At 43.1% G+C, this 18166-nt stretch overlaps 1 protein-coding gene across 2 annotated transcripts in view; it reads left to right on the top strand.

Moving 5' to 3' along the window:
- The first annotated feature begins 339 nt into the window (after positions 1-339).
- EPS8 (epidermal growth factor receptor pathway substrate 8) overlaps positions 340-18166 on the top strand; it is a 125605-nt gene continuing 107778 nt past the window's right edge. The window contains exons 1-2 of one of the 2 annotated variants that reach the window (XM_059471917.1): positions 340-403; positions 853-1541. The gene's annotated coding sequence lies outside the window, so the exon portion shown is untranslated. Of the gene's footprint in view, positions 404-852; positions 1542-2391; positions 2474-18166 lie in introns of those variants that run through there. The other variant, XM_059471918.1, reaches the window with a different exon arrangement.

Here is an 18166-nt window from a genome sequence, read left to right as displayed (position 1 = left end):
TCTCTGCAGCAATATTAATTTCATACTCATGTGAAATAATTCTATAAATGCCCATACCTACTGTACACATCTCAAAGAATAGTCATAGAATTTTTTCTTCTCCCATTTATCCTTCTGGTTTCCCTTCCCTCATTCTCGCATCCCACTTCCTTTCCTCTTTATGTTCTCTGTTCCTTTAAAATGTTTTCTTTCCAAGTGAAACCAAACAAAATTATCAGCCCACAATGGTCTTCTGCATTTGTGTTCTGTCCTTTGTTAAGGGGAATTGGAGCAGGGGGTGGGCTTGGGCTTCTATCCAGGATAAAGGGGGAAGAGAGGCACTGTGTATGGCTGCCAAGGACTGAAGCCGTCCCCAACCTTTTATTTAAGAGAATCTCTCGAATTTCTTTCTACCTCTCATGGGGTAAGAGCTTTTAAGAATCAATTACTGTTATTATTTACCTAGGGAGTGTGTGTATGGCATCTGGCACAGTTTGGAAATGTCACCGTTCCTGTAAGTTTCATTCACAGGAATTGCCTAGGTAGCCTCTCCATAATCAGATTCTTTAAGATTTGAAGGTTTGTTGGGAACCAGCTAGGGAACCATATGGTATCTGCACATTTCAGTGCTCGTTTGGGTATTCAGAAGTGGATTTATTTCACTTTTTTTTTTTTTTTTTTTTGTACTTTCCTCTTTTTGTGGAGGACTTTCTGGACCAGAAAAACAGCAAAGGCAGAGCTGGTAGAAGATGCAGCACGACAAGGGACAAGGGACTCTGAGCCAGGAGGGGGAAGTTGGCTGAACTGCTTTTCTTTCTTTCTCATTCTCTCTCTCTCTCTTTTTTTTTTTTTTTTTTTTTTTTTCCTTTTAAGCGGGGTTAAGGTGAACTCCTAAGCAATTGTGGAGAGAGGCCCCACCTCTCCCAGCCTGATCTGCAGGCTCGGGTTACTCTCTCCTGCCTGGTTCTCAGGAGCCCACAGAGAGCTTCTCGCCTGCTGCTGCTCCTGCCTTCAGCCCGAACCTGCCAAAATAACTCCCTCTGTAGAATTCAAACCTTAATTCAGGAAGATTTGCCGGCAAGCACCAGGTCAAGGATGGAGTAGCACCACTCGAGAAGAGATTCAGCAACCAGACCTGCTGCGAGCAGTAGCTGAGCAATATCGCCCTCCCCATTTCATAATTTTTTTCAAAATCGGGAAAATCCGTGTGTTCCCTGGAGGAGCCGTCAGGGGCAGGACTCTGGCAGTGATGGCTCTGACTTCACCTGCTTCTGCAAATGAGTCACGGAGCGTTATAAAAAGCGAGGACCTGCCAAGTCTCATTTCTTGGAACTGAGTGGAAACTTCAGCAAGCAGCTGCTCTTTCCTTAGTTTATACTTTCCCCCTGCAGATTTCTTGGAGAGGGCCTGGAATCACAGAAACTTTGTAGCAGAAAGGACCTGTTGCTCCATTTTGATAACCGCGGCTCGGTGGAATTAGCTGTTTGGTCCAGATATGATTTTAATCTTCCTACGGGATCTTGGTGAAGCCTGGAAGGAGCCTCGGGAACGCAATTAAGCAGGTGTGTAATTCTTTCTGTATTGGCGATTGAATCCTATCATAAATCAGGAACAGAACCTCAAATATCAGGAACAGAACCCCAAAACTCAGATTAGCTCTCCTATACACTACACAGAGGTTCTTTTTCATATGTCTGATGCTGTCAAAAGATTTTTATGCTTTGTAGCTTTTCTCTGGAGTCACATAAGGCAAAAATTTATTTGAAAGAGAAATCAGAGAAAACAGATTCTCGCGGAACAGCCGGGTTTGAGGAGGGGAAGTGGCTCATTAGAGCAATCCCGGCTGTGCTAACAGTGTAGCCGAGAGGACTTTGGCTACCTGCGGGCGATCCGATAGGGACCATTCCCCTGCTCTGGGAGCCAGAGCCACGTGTAAATTGTCAGAGCGGGGCGGAACGCCGTGCCAGATGATAACAACATAAACAGCTGGGAGATTTCATCCGGCGTTTCGAGCGAAGACGGGGGAGGGGGGAGACTTTTGTTCTCGTAGCCCGCTCGTTCCAAAGGTGCTTTGGCTACACCTACTCTTTCGGGGAAGGGATGTTGCATTGGAGCTGTGGTACGTTTTGTGTGTAGCCTTGTATTTAATTTTTTTAAAAAATTTTTTACGATGACTTTAAACTCGCACGGGGCGCTGCTCTGAGCACCTTTGCATGGCGTGAGGCGCGCAGGGAGCGGGAGGAGGAGGAGGCGGCTCCGTGCGGCCGCTCCGCCGCTGCGGGAGCTCCGCGCTGCGCTCCGCGGGCCCGCCCCGGCCTCGGAGCTGGGGCTGGGGTTGGAGCCGGGGCCGGGGCGGGGCGGGTGCCCGGCAGAGGGAGCTCGGCTCCGCTGCCCGCCCCGCTCCCGCACTTTGTTGGCAGCGCGGAGCTCCCGCTCCCGCCCGCAGCCCCGCGGCCGCCGCCGCCCCCGGCCCGGCAGGAGCACTCGGGGCACGGTAAGGAAGGGGCTGGCGGGGAGGGCTGGGGTTTCCCCCTGGTGTCGAGCCCCCTTTGGGTTGTTCCGCGACCCCAAAGAAGCCGGCGGGGCAGCGGGAGCAGGGCGGATTGCGGGGCGCTGCCCCGGCCTGTCCCCGCTGCCCTGCGCTCGGACAGGGCGCTGAGAGTCCCCCCCCGGGGGTGGTGGTCGGTGCCGCAGCTTTTCCCAGCCTGGCTGTGCACCCGCGAAGCCCTCGGTGTGTGTGTGTGTGTATATGTGTGTAGGTGTGTGTGTTCTCTCCTGCTGCCGCTGCGGTGCCGCCACACCTGCCCGCACCGGGCTGGGCATCCCCGCCGGGGGCACCAGCCGTGCCCTCCTCCTCTTCCTCCTGCCTCACCTTCTCCCAGGTGACTCGGGTCTCAGTCCTCACTGGGGTATTCTTCCTTCCTCTCAGTCCTTACTGGGGTATTCCCGCCCCCCACTCTCAGTCCTTACTGGGGTATTTCCCCCCTCTCAGTCCTCCTTACTGGGGTATTTTCCCCCTCTCAGTCCTTACTGGGGTATTTTCCCCCTTTCAGTCCTTACATGGGTATTTTTCCCCGCGGTGGTTCAGCTGGTTTTTCCGTCTCGGTAGCGGGCGCGGAGCAGCTTTGGGTGGGATAATCCTGTTGAATGCCCTCGTTCGTTCGGTGCTCTCCCCTGCTGTCCCTCGTGTCCTCCCCGCTGTTCAGCCCTTTCGTTCTCTCCCGTAACTTTCCCTGTTGTCGTTGCTCCTTCTGCCCCTCTCATGGCCGTGACACGCACTCATTGCCAGCGTGCCAGTGACCTGGGCACACCTTGGAAACAGGGTAGGGGCATTTTGAGGAATAATTTAAGGTGCTCCTGACCCCCACCGTGATCTCAGTAGGGCTGCATTGTATCCACGAAGAGCGAGATGTTGTTGCAGCTTCCCCTAAAGCATAATTTCAAGCTTGCTAGCAGCAGGCAGTAGAAGAAAGGGTGGAACAGGTTTTTCTTAAGGATGTTGTTTGAGAAGCAATCCTCCCACTCAGAAATTGTGCTTTGCCTTGGCTGGTGAATCTTGTACCCTCCAGAGTGGTGTGACCTTTGGTGGAGTCTGCTTTGTTTACTTGAGGTGAAGTGCTGAAGGTAAAAGTATTGCTCCTCTGCATTGTGTCTGCTGAAATATTAACCAAGTGATGGATCTCGCATGCCTTCCCAGCATAGATCATATTTTAATTACTCCTCTCCTTCATCATCAAAAATAAGTCCTCCTCCCTTCCGACTGACTGCCTTCCTTCTCGTTTGTGATTGTGCAATGTCTGTATGTCAGCTACAAAAGTTGCTTGCATGGGAGAACATCAAAATGACCATTTTTTGTTGTTAGCAACTGGAAATACTTAATCAGCACTGTGTGGCCGGTTTCCTTTCCCTGGAATACCCATGGAAACGCTGCAGCCCCTGCCCTGTGAGGAGGAGAAACCTCTCCAGGGCCAGGCTTGCAGTGACTTGGTGATTCCCTCTCAGGGAGTTTTGGGGTCTCTAGCTGCTCAGAGTGACTGAGATAAGTTAGAAAGTCTTTTCTCAGCTTGATGGTCGAAGAAGGAGTCAGAACTCTTCATTTCTCGGTCTCAAGGTTGTTTATTGCTTCTTATCTATAAAATTCTTTCTCCTGTCTTGCTGAGGTCTGCTCAGCAAGACAGAGGCATTCTCCCTGCCCCCAGGGCAGTGTTATCTTTTTATACCAAAAACTGTGTACAATATTTACAATTACTTTCTAATACTTATCACCTATGTTAGACAGTGAGCTTCTACTGTAATCTAAAAGTGCCAGCATCACAGCTGAAGATGGAGGCCAAGAAGAAGAAAGGCTGGACACACTTAGGTTCTTCTTTCTCTATCTTGCCTCTTGAACCCCCATACTAAAAACTCTAAAAAAATTATTTTTCACTTTGTGATAAATCCACTATCATTCTACTTAAACTTTCGTGGCTCGTAATTCTTCATACAGGGTTGGTAATTGTTTTTCCCAAGGGCTGAATCAAAGGCACAGGGGTCTTGGGCTCTGTGCTAAGGTCTCTGAGGAGTTTCCTGGGTTCTGATAAGGAAGAGGGCGGTGGAGGTTGCAAAGAGCCAGCAGTGTTTCCAAGGTGTAAGGGAGACGCCCCATCTCTGCTCCTGATTCACAGTTCACAGGGAGTGAGGCATTGTTAGCTCTCAGGTAAGGAGATACTGTGCTCAAGGCTCCACACGAGCACGCTGTGGCTGTCCCTGCTTTTTCTGGAGAGCCAAAGGAAATGGAAATGGGTTTGGATTTGAGTTTTGGTTTTTGGATTTGAGTTGCCCAGCTGGCTTGTGCTGTCACGCACTCATGGAGGCTGTGGTGTTGAGTTATGCCTTCTCCCAGCTCTGAGTGCTGCTTTCTGAGTGATTCTGTGATTTTGAAAGCAGACAAAAGCGTCCCATTAGATTTATTTGGAGGGAGCTAACACCCCAGGAGCAGCAACACCCAGCAATGATTAGGTGCTAGTTATATACAGCAGTAGTGGAGAGGGCAGGATTAATCTGGAGTTACTTCTGCTGTGAAATGCACAGATGGAAAAAGTACTGAAGTTTCCACTTGGTGACAACTACATTCTTGAAATAGAGTTGATTTTTTTCTGTCCATAGTCCAGCTGTAGATGGTGAATCAGTCACATTAACTACTGCATTTTTTCCCCTGTGGGTGACAGCTTATTAAAATCTAACATCTGAAGTCAAATAATTGAACCCCCAAGGGTCAAAACAGATCAGATATATAAGAACTCTTCAGTTACTGTGGGGAGATGAGAGAAGACTTGAAGTCCCCATGACAAAGATTGCACACATAAAGCACTTGCTAACTTTGGTTTCAGTGTCTACCACTTGTTGCTCTTACATTCCTGGTTACAGCTCCTGCATCTTTTCTCATACAGTGAATGACTGCTCAATGCAAAATATTTTTTCAAAGACAGATTTTGACTGCCAGGCAGAAAAAGAAAGCCCTTTGTGACTCCTCCAGACTCCCCTCTCTGCTCTGGGGCTGGTGGCAAGAAAGAAAAGACATTTAACACCTTGGAGTTGTTGCTTACAGTGCAGTCTGATCCTTGTATCTCCATTTCAAGTATATTTTTTAATGCGAAAATTCAGTATATAAGAGGCTCATTTCTTGTATTCAGTGCTAGTTCTCCAGTTTTTCCATTACTAAATGCTACAGACCAGAAGAAACTAGAATTCCTGGTTTTGGGGAGGGGGTGTAACTGGTGCCATTTTATTTTAACTCTAGAGCTGGACTCTGATTCATCTGCCAGTTTATTCATCCAAAACAATGACATTCTGTCTTGTACAGCTTTATTTTCTGATTTAACCTAGGATTTTCATTTTTCTGCCCCGAATTCCAAGTTAGATGATGAACTTTTGTTTTGCCATGAACTTCAGCTGCTAGTGCAGTCCTGAATGACCATTTCTCCCTGCTGTGCCCGTAGAGAAATTTAGGCATAAAGTCATTGGAAGTTTCACCTAGATCAGTCACGCTGGTTTGGGTGTGTGTAGAAAACATTTGCAAAGCTGTTTATAAAACAGTGCTCTGAAGGGGATTGTTAAGACAAGGTGTCTTTTACAGCTACTGACTCTGGGAGAGTCACAGCCTGCTTGGAAAGGACCATGATGGCGTGGGAAGAAACAACTCCACATCTGTTTTGTGAGGAAGGACTCTTTTCTTCTTTCTTTTTTTTTTTTTATTCCCCTCCTAATTTTGTGTCATTGACACTGGGGGATGAGAAATGAATCACAAATGGAAATGTTGTTAGCATTAGCTTTTTAAGATCTGTTTCATTTTGAGCTGTGGCCGTGAGCCTGCAATCACTTAACACATGGCTTTGATTGTAACGTCACTTTTAGTAACATTTTAAAATGTTAGCCAAACCAGGGCCTTGAATTGCTACTAGTTGAACGCTTCCAGTCCTTTCTTCCCTTCCACTGTCTCGGTAATTAAAGTTAGGCATGCTGTGAATCTCCACAGGGTTAAGATCTGACATGGAAATAGCAAATTACAAATTACTTTCTTTGCATTTATTACCTTTGTCTCTTGATGAATAGACTCCAGCAACCTTGAACAAACCAAGTTAGCAGATGTCTCTGGCCTCAAAGGTGCAGAGTTAGCGGTTTTTTTTCCATGAAGTTGTCCATTTCTGTGGGATTTTTCTGTTGTGTGGATTTCTGATGCATGACAGGCGTCTTCATTACTGTGGTGGTGTGACAGGGGATTCTACTTGCCTTTGTTCTCACTCCTGTTGTCACTTGGACCAACCATGGAAATTGTTAGCTTCTCTGTAAAGCTACAGAGGAAAAAAGAATACCAAAAGCACCAGTATAAACACAAAATTATTAAACCATTCTCCTGGAATACTGTGAAAACTTAGAGTGTTTCAACAGAATAATTAATAGAAATTAATGATTTTAAGAATGGTATCTGTTGAATAAAGATAGGTGTTATGGATATCCAGTAACTTAAAAAAAGTTTTCATACAGATAACGTGGTTGTTTGGGGTTTTTTGGTCTTTTTGTTGTTTTGTTTCATTATTGATTTTGTTTTGGGTTTTTTTGTTTGTTTTCTTTTCAAGAATGCGTTGGGTTTACACGAAAGAGAGGATTTGTCTTTTAATAATCCATAATCTCACAGTCCATGGATTTTCTGGATTTTATAGATTACCCCTGGAGATGGGGAACGCCTGATTCCTTTCCAGCTTTCCATGAGTGCAGGGGAGCTGCGTTCAGCTGGGTTGATGGTGAAACTGCCAGAGCTGGTTCTTGGGGCTGGAGTTTGCTGTAGCTGCCTCAGACTAAATGCACTACAGGTGTTTCTCTTATTATCTCTAGCTCAGCAATGTTTATGACTGGAAAATAAAGAAGTGACTCCTGGCGGATTTGTATTTATTGCTTTGATTTCTGCTTCTGCAGGTAAAAGCTTTTTTAAAGATTTGACCAAGTAGAAAATCAGGCACTAGGATTGCTGCTTCTCCATCAGCTCTCCCTTCTCCTCGCCCTCCAGAAATTGTCTCAATTGCAAAGAGGAGCTGGAAGTGAGGTGTTAGCAGCACCTGCTTGCTATCCATTAGATAAACCCACACCCATTAGCGAATGATTTTTAACACCCCCTCCCCAAAACAGCTGCATCAAACTTGTTCTAAAACACATGAGAAATACCTGAGCTCACAGAAGTTCGTCTGCTCCTCAATACTTGCAGATACCTGGTGAGATACAAGATTATCCCAATTTTGTCAATGTTTTGCCTTTAGGTAGACTTTGATCTTGCTCTGTTTTGTTCCGTTAAGGGTCCTAGTGAATTGTCTTTCACCTGAAATGTGAACTTTGGTTAATGAGCACGTTCTTTCAGTCTGGGGTGGTTGAGAGTGCTCAATTCATCCCTCTGAATGCTCCTTTCATGAAAACTGAGGACTTTGCTCTTCCTTCTAATGTACTCTTCCTTCTTCCGAGGCCGCTCATCTTTTTATTTGTTTCCACAGTGTGTCTGAGGTGTAGTCTTCTCTATTTCCTGAGACAAAGATCTCTTTGTTTCCAGTGCAAAATATAATTTGAAGTAATTAGCCGGAAGAAAGCTTTTTGTTCCCTACTCCATAAGAGATTAGGAGGACACATGGTGTTTCTGGGTGCTAGGTATCTGGTTAATGCAGGGATTCTCTTAAGCATTCAATGCCTATGAGAATCCCAGTGTACCTCATAAAAATATTTCTGAATGAGCTGTTCTATTACTCAGAGCCTGTGAATGTGAGACCTTTGTAGAAGGAGTGAGACATTCGTCTTGTACATTGTCTTACGCACTCAGATACATGGAGAACTCAATGATCTGGCAAGGATAATGCAAGGAAATTGAGTTACATCGGGAGGAGTTTGTGTTATCATGTGGCAATAAAATTTAGCTTGATGATCTCCTGTGCCATTTAAAAAATGGCGTGGAAAAGTCAACTATTTATTCTTGTGCCTCTAAAGTAATTTTCAGCTTTGCACAACATGTCTTGAGAAGGCAATGAGCGCATTGTACTGCCTTCAGCTGGAGATAAAAATATACATCTGTGTTTCACATTCAGAACAGGCTGCATATGAAATACATGTGTTTTCTTCTTCCCCTTCAATCTCATCTCAGACTCGCTTTTCCCAAAGTGGAATTATTTATTCTCTGCTCCACTTCCAGCATTATTTATTGCTTTGCAATTCTTCCTGTGCTCTTGCAGCCCTCAGTGTAATGTTTCAACTTTCTGTTTCCTTCTCTTCCTGTGCTCAGGGATAAAGCCTTGTCCAGGGCAGAGGGCTGGGAGCTGGAGGATGGGATCTGTTTCTGTTTTAGCAGCAAACTTCGTTAAGGCCCATAAATCCGGGCTAACTGGTAATTAGCCTCTCTGTGCTATCTCACACAGAGAGGGCAGGACATTGTGGGGAATCTGGACTTTGTACCTTGGTGTCTCTTAGGTAAGTCACCCCAGGGTGACAAATGTCCTGGCCCTGCCAAGAAACAGGCACAGCTTCTCCATTGCAGTCACAGTGTCCCTTCCTCTGAGGTTTTCCTTCCCTCTCTGCTTGCCTCAGCCACGTTTCTCCACCATCTTCCATATCCTACTGTTGGGTCTTGATATAACTTTAACTCTCCTGTTCTTTATTTTTTTTCCTCTTCTATTTCTTTATTTAACCCCCTATTTTCCCTTTTTGTTTTACATCACTCTTTAATTGCACGTGTTCAGCTTCATGACACTTCCTGCAGTAAAGCTTTTTCATACTCAAACCCCAACGCTTTCTCTCCTTTTGTGTCCTTTATTCCAAAGTCTTCTCTAAAGCATTTTCAGATCCATGTTCTCGGTGGGAAATGTGGTGTGTGAAATTGTAGGGATAGTCAAGTCTTTGTGGCTTAAGTCATGCCTTCCCTACAATGTGTGTGCTTTGTCAAGGCAGTAATTTTAAGCTCTCATCACGCAGTTCTACAACTCCAGACCTTGCAGGGAGGCGTTGGAGTGTGTGTAGGCATTTGTTTTCCCTGTGTGAGTGAGGTGTCTAATACACATCCAGAAAGTCTCTTCAGTAAAGAGTCTTACTGAATATGACATTAAGACGTTCTCAGAAGTGCCTCGGATGTGTGGTGGAACGAGTTCTACTTCAAATTTTACAGTTTTTTTCACTTTTTATATGAATGTTGGCATGCAAGTGGCTTAGGACAGCTGGCAGCAGGGAGCTGTGTCTTCCCAGGGACAGCACTGATTATTTTTTTTTGGAGGAGGTGGATGCTTAGAGCATGAGAGTTTATGTCCCAGTGGGTTCTTTGAGTATTTTAAGCCGTCCTTTTATAACTCTGAAAGTTATTGTCCAGACATCTCCATTCCCTTTTTTTAAAATAATCTAAAAATCTCAATTTTGGAACAGCTGTTTTGTCTCTGTCTCAGTTTTCCTATTTATAAACAAAGGACATATCTGACTCTCAGGAGTTTTGTGAGGCTTAATTAACAAATATTTATACAGGCTTTTGAAGATATAAAGCAGCATATAAATGCTAAGTAGTGTTATTACTACCACCAGCTGCTTTGTTGTAATTGAAGTAATAAAAGTTTCAGTGCCAGTGGTTGTGTTGCTGTTGCCTAAATAGAGTTTTTGTGAACTCAGGAGACACTGAGGATGGGGAGAAGGTGATGGTGTGCACCATACTGAAATACAGTGTGTGGGACAGCTCTGAAACCTTTGGAGGGCTTAAATTAAATAATTTTAATAAAGAAGTAAAAGTCCATAACTGGAAAAAATAAACCCTATTCTGCAGTATGTTTAGAGGTCCCAGGACTAACTGGGGGGTGTCTGTGCTGTGCAGTGTGTCCCTGGTTAGCAATGAGCTGGCAGCATTTGCATTTATGACTCTGGCATATAAAAGAAGGGATCTTTTAGAGATGATTGATAATGGGTAGTATAGGAAAAGTAACATGGTATAAATCACAATTAGTCTTTGCAATTTATTATTTTTTGAGGTCTACTTTTGTAAAACATCCATGACTTAAAGCTGAGTTATTTTTATTAATGTTCTTGTGCTTATCTCACATAACCAGCTTGTTAAAAGCGGATATGAACGCTTTTTAAGCCTCTGGCTTATAAATTGTGAGAAAGAGAAAGGAAGATTGATTCCAACAGGCTTGAAGGTAGATTCATTTCTCTTCTAGTTAGCAAAATGAGAGAGGGGGAAGAATTAAACTGTAGACTTAGTGAGCCAATCAGTTTCAGCCAGGTTGGAAATCATTAGATTTAGCTCCAATGTACAATTTAATTGTAAAAGTCTAACTTAAGAGAAAATTAATTCAGGGGAATTCTGTTTTGGTAAATTGATGATAATATCTCTAAGTTATTTCTGCCTGAAGTAACAAGAGTGTGGAAAAAATAAAGTAATAACAAAGGAGCAGTGAGGGGGAACAATTATTTTGCAAACATCTCCTGAGGTTCAGAGGGGGTTACTTGGTTGCATTAAAAGAAGAATATTGTGCTGCCTGAATATTGGAGAGGATTGATAAAAACTGTGGCTTGAAGAAAGTGTCTGTTCTTTATTCTGTAAACATTTGAGATAAGATGGAAAAGTTTGGAAGAATGCAACATCTTTTGCAAGTTCTCTCTGCATTCTTAATTGTTTGTTATGAGGTCTTGGTTTGAACACTGGCAGGTATTTCTGGTGGGGCTTAGGGGGTTCTAATTTGTTAAGTTGGGCTGTCAAACTACCAATAGCAAGTAATCTGTCTCTAATAATATTTTAATATTTAGTAAAATGCTGGTTTTACTTGTAAGGGATGTTCCCTAGCAGCTTCTGGATCAGTTCTACCTATGAAGACCTGAGTTATTTAATGTGTTAGAGGGATCACACAAATGTGGATCATGGGTGTCATGATTTCATAGTGGCTGTCCTGCAAGGACTTTGAAAACAGAGAGGATGCAAAGCAGGGACCTTACTCAGTCCTTTATTATTATAGGTAAGCAAATTTTCAGACAACTTTGAACATTATTAAGCACTGAGAAGAAAAGTCCCAAGCCCTACTTTTTTTTTTTTCTCCAGTTTTAGGCAAATCTTACTTTAAAAACTACCATAAAAATGTACAACCACAAAGCTGTTCTGCACAGAAATAGAAGCACGTTAAACACACAGAGGCAGACAATATAGCCCTGAGGCACATATGGAGACAACCAAAATGCTGAATGCTAGGTTCAGGAAAGGTTACTGCTCAAAATATTTTCAGTAGCCAAGTGGAAGACAATTCATAGCATTGTATTAGAACTGTTCTTTCTTTGTGAGAGACTGGTGACACCTCATTGTGTGTGAAAGTCTGGGGATTTTTGACAGCTGTGGGAAAGAGCAACTATTTTATGCTCCCTGTATACAGAGGTAGAACAATTAGATAGGAATTTGTTTTTCTGTTACCCCAGACTGTAACACAGAGTATGATAACTGTCTTTTGAAGTACAAAAAAATCTGCCTTGGGGGCTATAATTTTAAAGCATCATATGAAATGCTGATTTAATAAGGTCTGCTCCCTGCACATTTTAAGTGCAAGGAAATGTGTGTGTTGAGACCTTGCTAATCCTTCATTTGCACAAAGTCTTTGGCTTGTTCCCTAACTGTCAAGGAATTAATGGTGTGCTTCCACAAGATCCTGCATTACTGGCCTGTAATTATTTTCATAAGAGATCCTGCACTGCATTTGGTGGTGCTTTATGAATTATCATAATAAATAGAATGAAATCGCTGTTGTCAAAACTTGTGAGCAAAGTAATCTGATTCCCATTGTTGCTGTACCCAGTGGCTCGTGGGATTAAGTGATACCCAGTGGACTTCCAGGCACTTCACGTGCAGGTCGGTGAGAGGTTTGCTGAGCTGGGTTGTAGGTGACAAGGAACAATTCCACTGAGCCAGAAACAGTCTCTCCAGTTACATGGGACACGGTGGTTTTTGTGTCTCCTGGCTGAGGATGGATGTCCTTGCTGCTGTGGTGTTGCCCAAACCTGAGTAAGGTTCTGCACTACAGACACATCCTGCATTTGCATTATTTTATGGAAATCTGCACCTAGCTAAAGCAGGCAGTGCAGAAGGTAGCATATATCACCTGCTTTTCAGGTGGAGAGAGTCAGCAGTATTCAATTTTGGAGTATCTGCCTAGGATTTTCCCTTTTGGTTTATTACAAATCCTTGTACAGTTTTAGTTCCTCCAGACGTTAGCCAATGACTGGAGGCTTGTTCTACCATGCACTCAGTTTCAGGAGAATGTTATTATTTAAACATTGTGTCTATTTTTAAGTCAGATAATCTATAAAACCTGTTGAAAACCACAAGAGATCATTACATCATCTAGTTTGACCTCTAGAGTGCACGAAGGAGGAGGGCTTCTGCCCTTCTATTTCTGCTAGAAAAATATTAATCAAGTTTCCTTGGCTTTCCTCTTGGAGGAAAATAGACACAGTAATTTAAACTACCTGCCCCTGGCAAACAGTGGCATTTTTCACTAATTACATTGGTGAATTTTTAGTGGTTCTTTGGGTGTGAATAATGTAATCATGTGAATGCCAGAACGTGATGCAACCCTCTGGATGCTGTTGTTTATATTTATATATATATATATATATATAAATTTTTATATATATACTTTGTGTATATGTATATATACTTTGTGCATGTGTATATATATATATGTATAGTTTTTTGTATATATATATATGTATATATATACACACACACTTTGTATCTATATATAGCTAGATATATCTATATATATATATATATCTACTTTGGCAAGTTGCAGATGCAATCCAGGTTTCTTCCTCTAGATACACACACATTTTCCCCAAAAGCTTCACAGGCTAAAAGCAGGTGATGCTGGAGTCTCTACCTCTATCGTTCATGCTTCACTGGATAAATTGTGTAAACTCACATCACTTTCTGAGCCACTGTGTGCTTGTCTGTGTAATCACTTTTTGCTCACATGGCAGACTGAGGTACTTGTTTGCACAACAGTTTTTAGGAGTTTAAGGCCATGTTAGCCTGTGTGGGGAGTGCTGGGGATGTTCTTGTATAGGTTCACTTTGATTTTTGAGAGATTTGTGGCCTTCCTGCCTCCTAGAGCATGGAACTGTGTTGTACAGACTCTGGGATGCCCAGATGTGTGCTCTGCTAGTATTTACAGTAATGCCAGTCATGCCTCAGGTTTAGCTTTTCTATTTTTCAGATTCTGTGCTGCTTTAGTGTGTGGGTCTGAGCTTCATATCAGGGCATGGCGAGCTCTGTGCACAGAGCAGGGACACAAAACAATTCCTGCTCCAGCTGGGCACCAAGGACAAATGACCCAAATCTCAGCCCAGGAGCACAAACCCCGTGGGCTGGAGAGAGAAAAACAAGCAGGGTGGGACTGCAGGGCTGAAGCTGGAATGGGACAATGAACTGCAAGGTGCAAATGGAGCAGAGCTGATCCCAGGGACAGAGCCCGTGCCCGGCCGTGCATTTTGGGGCCATTTTGGTTCATCTTGGGTGCAGCCCTGGCTGGGCTCTGGTGCTGCCCAAGGTGCATCCATGGAGGAGATCCTTTGGATAAATCCCTGCTTTGTTCTTTAACTCCATCCAGCCTCTGTTCTAGCTCAGCCTTCTCAAGGCATCACCAGCAGCAACATTTTTTCAATATTGTCACGTCTTCCTCATGGCTTCTATCAAACAAGATTTACAGATGTCACTACAGGCAATTTACTAAATGGAGTCCAAAAATTGGGTTTCTGTGGGAATATGTCACAAGCAATGTGAGTCCTCCTTGGTTTTAAAACCTTCCTTGTAGAGCTTTAGTGCAGTGACTTCTTTAGGATGTAAAGAAAAAATGTGGCAATTTTACAGATGACCTTGCTCTTTATGCTCTCCCTGCGTGGGACTCTTGCTTCCAGTAATGAGGAAATGTTCTGAGGCAGTGTTCTTGCCACGGTGACATAAAACTACAGAGCCTTCCAGTTATTCCCCTGTTCTTGCCCTGTAATAGACACATGCCTGCAGGGACGAGCTGACCTTAGAAATGATGCATATCTGGAGCTTGGGGTCATTTCTGTCCTACAGATTTTTTTTTTTGTTTTAATAGGCATTGGGATGGTGATACTGCACTCACTGATTAGAAACCATATATGATTAGTATTCTTGATCCAAGTGTGCACTCTCCATTCTGGACACACAATCCCCCTAGACATACACTCAGTTGTTGCTCTGACAGAAAGAAAAAAAAGCAGGAAAAAAGCCCCAAAATTGCCTAAAATTTACCTTTATGAGTTTGAAGGTGTTTTTCAGCCCTGGGCTAAAGATTAGTACTGATGTTCATGAGTTGTTCAGCTGTGTGGGAGAGGGTTTCTGCAGCATCAGAACCTTGATCTCTAAGTGCTTGTTTGTTCCACTGATATTAATAGAACAAATTGTCTGCCTGTTTAATGATTTTGAGGTTGAGGCTCAAAAATCTCAAAAAAACAACAACCCACAACTAAAAAACAAAGCAAACCCCAAGATAATTTGTGTGCTTGTTTTGTTAAAGGAAACTTAGATCATTTGGAAACAATTTAAAAGAATTTGTCACCATTCTTGTTATTTTTTTGCTGTCCTCATCTTATTGTGAGACACATCTTTTATTTGAAGTGTGTGCTATTTTAAACAGGCATTATGTTTTCATGAAAACTCGGCTGGGCAATGTCTAAATCCAGACATAAAAGCAAATAAACTAAGAAAATCCTCTGTTTATCTGAGATGAGAGGACTTTTTTAAGAAATGGAGAGAGAAGGGATCTAAACCAACTTCGTGTTCTCTTTTGTCTCTCTTTATGTTCCTTAATGTTCTTCTGCAGTCCTCAGGAATTACATTATCTCATTGGTATGTCACTGGGGTAGTACTACAAAGAAATCTCAAAATGCTACTGTCTTAGGAGTGTACAGTGAGGAGAGGCAGAAAGTGCTGCATTGCACTCTTTGATCTAGGCTGATTCTGATTTTACTCTGAATTCTCAATTGATGTGAGTGTTTAATGATGGATAACATCTTTTGGATGCTCCCTGCACCTCAGTGAGGTAAACCTGAGGGTTTACATCTTTTGGGGCTGTTAATTTTACACACAGCTGAGATCTCTTGTGTGCAGGGTTGGCTATTTGGGATTTCTAATTAATTACATTTGACAGCTCATGCTCAGTTGTACTACTTGGTGTTTCCTCAGACAAAGCTGAGCAAGCTTTCTGTAAACTTTCCCCAGCTCCTTTCTAGTGAAATCTGTCACAATTTCCTGTCACTTGCAGGGCTGTGGAAGGGGCTGTCACACAAGTGAGTACTGGAATTGTGGAGGTGGGTGTAGCAGCAGTGCCAAGTTAGATGGAGATGTAAAAGTGGGGGCTGTGGACTGGGAAACGAGCAGGATGGTGTTGTGGGGGGCTCACTGCATCTCCAATAAAATCTTCAGGATCTGACTGTTGGGAGCTAGGAGAGCTTCCAGGGTTCCTGGCCAGGAGGCTCTTTGCTTTGTTTTCAATTTCATTTCATGGGAAATGAAATCAGCATCTCTAATTTCTTCCTTGTGACCCCTGTGGTTTTTGTAGCATCCACTGTGTGGATGGAGGGCTTGTTTCCATATATTTCCATATACCTTATCGCATGCACTAGACAAAAAGGCCAAAACTACTGCCCCAAAAACTCCTGATAATTCAAATCTCCAGTGATGATACCTCGTGAGCCTATGGCAGTGGTACAGAACAGAGTCTGGAGTGGGGAATATCAGTGTTGCCACATCCCCCTTTTGCAAAGCCCTGAGATTCTTCTTTTATCTTGGTTCAGTCTGCAAAGTCTTGTGAAAACAGTAAACTGGCTCACCTCCAGTACTGTGATTTTTATCTTGAATTAATAGCAAGTTCTTCTTGAGGATTCTACCATGTTAGCTAACGCATTAAATATGGGTGTTGGTTTTTTTTTTGTGTGGTTTTTTTTTTTTTTTTTCCCTAATAATCCTTGTGCTATCAGGACCTTTGATTTGCCCTGGATTTTAATGAGTCATTTAAAAGCAGAGTTCTGTTTTGGCCATTTGACTGTGATACTCCCTCTCAAATCAGTTACCATTTTGAGAATGACATCTGAGTCTGCCTATGTTTCTGCATGGCTGGAAGCTGTCACTACTCATTGAAACTTATTAGTGCTGGAAATGGATATGCTGCTTCATCTGCTGGGGATAAAACCTGAGGCACCAGCATTCGAATTAAAAATGTTGTTCCCATGGGGAGAGGAGGAGAGCTTGGAGAGTGAGGGGTGAGAGCTGCCTTGCAGCTCAAAGAGGCTTTGGGAGCTTTGCCTACAGGTTGCTGAAAGCAGGTTGTGGCATTTTTTTCATGATTCAAGAAAATCCTGTGCTTTAAAATCAAAGTTTAATGGGAGGTTACAATGCTTTAGCTGCAGATTATACTGCAGAAGACACTAAATTTTTCTTTAAGAGGAACCAAAGTTGGGAATCCTGCTTTTGGGGAGGGGGAATGAGCACTTGAGGAATTAGACTGTAAAGAGGGCAGGTGCAAAGTTTGACTCAAAGCCAAGCTTCTGTGATGGCTCCTGGGAGTCCACACGTTCACCCAAGGTATGCAAAATGATTCTTAAAAATGGGCAGTGGAGGCCATGAGCCCCCATCCATCCTTATTGTCACCTTTCTCACCTGGAAGGGCTGTGAGCCAAAAGAGCAGAAAGACGAAAAGAGTCTCTGGGTGACCCCAGCTGTACCTGGCCCTCACCACATCACTGATCCTTGTTTTACAAGGCTGCACTGGGAGCTCCTGTATATTGTAATTTCTTCATTGTTTTTTCACTTCATTATATCTAATTCTCTCCCTCCCATGCCTCAGCACAAGCCCAGAGCTTGCTTGAGACAGGATTCTTTGATTGACAGTGCCTTCACCATTTGAGGCTGGTGGTGTGCTAAAATGTACAACTGGCATTTCAGAAACTGTAAAACTGACCTGACAAAGTGTGATTTTATATTTTTTTAAATTTTCTTTTATTTTTTTACCCTCCCCTTCTCTCAGCAAGTGGTAGATGTGCCTTGATTCTGATCTGTCACGTTGTTGTGTCACTGCAGCCTGTAGAGAACTACAGAACGCTGAAATTGGTACATTCTGAAATTCATAAACAGAATTGAAACAGCATAGTCATAAATTAATCTCGATTCAACTTTTTTTTCTTTAATAGAGTTCAGTTTGCAGCAGAAATTCAGCAGCCTGAAGCTGACAGAGTACAAAGGTGACCTTCAAGGTGGTGGGAATGGTTAGGGCAGAGAGATTTTACTAATGGATTTGTGACTTCCGTAGTGCCCCTGAATAACCCATTTATTTCTCTGAAACAAACTGAGTTGTTGCTCTTTGCCTAAAGACCAGCATTTTTAAAGCAATCTCACAGTTCTCTCACCCTCCCATGCAACAGCTTGGAGGCTTTCCCTTGACAGATAATAATATTGTGAGGAAAAGGAAGTTTTGCAACCCTTACGCTTCCTGAAGAAAAAAGTACTGCTAAGATTCCTTGGAAAAAAAAATTAAATAACACAACAAAATATTCAGTGAGTCATCATTTACAGGAACATCAGTTTTCTGAGATGGTAACAAGATATAATTTTTCTCCATTTATCCCAAAGGAAGGCACA

The sequence above is a fragment of the Ammospiza nelsoni genome, chromosome 5, assembly GCF_027579445.1.
Source record: "Ammospiza nelsoni isolate bAmmNel1 chromosome 5, bAmmNel1.pri, whole genome shotgun sequence".
In the NCBI taxonomy this organism is placed as follows: domain Eukaryota; kingdom Metazoa; phylum Chordata; class Aves; order Passeriformes; family Passerellidae; genus Ammospiza; species Ammospiza nelsoni.
This window is presented reverse-complemented; position numbering and strand designations above follow the sequence as displayed.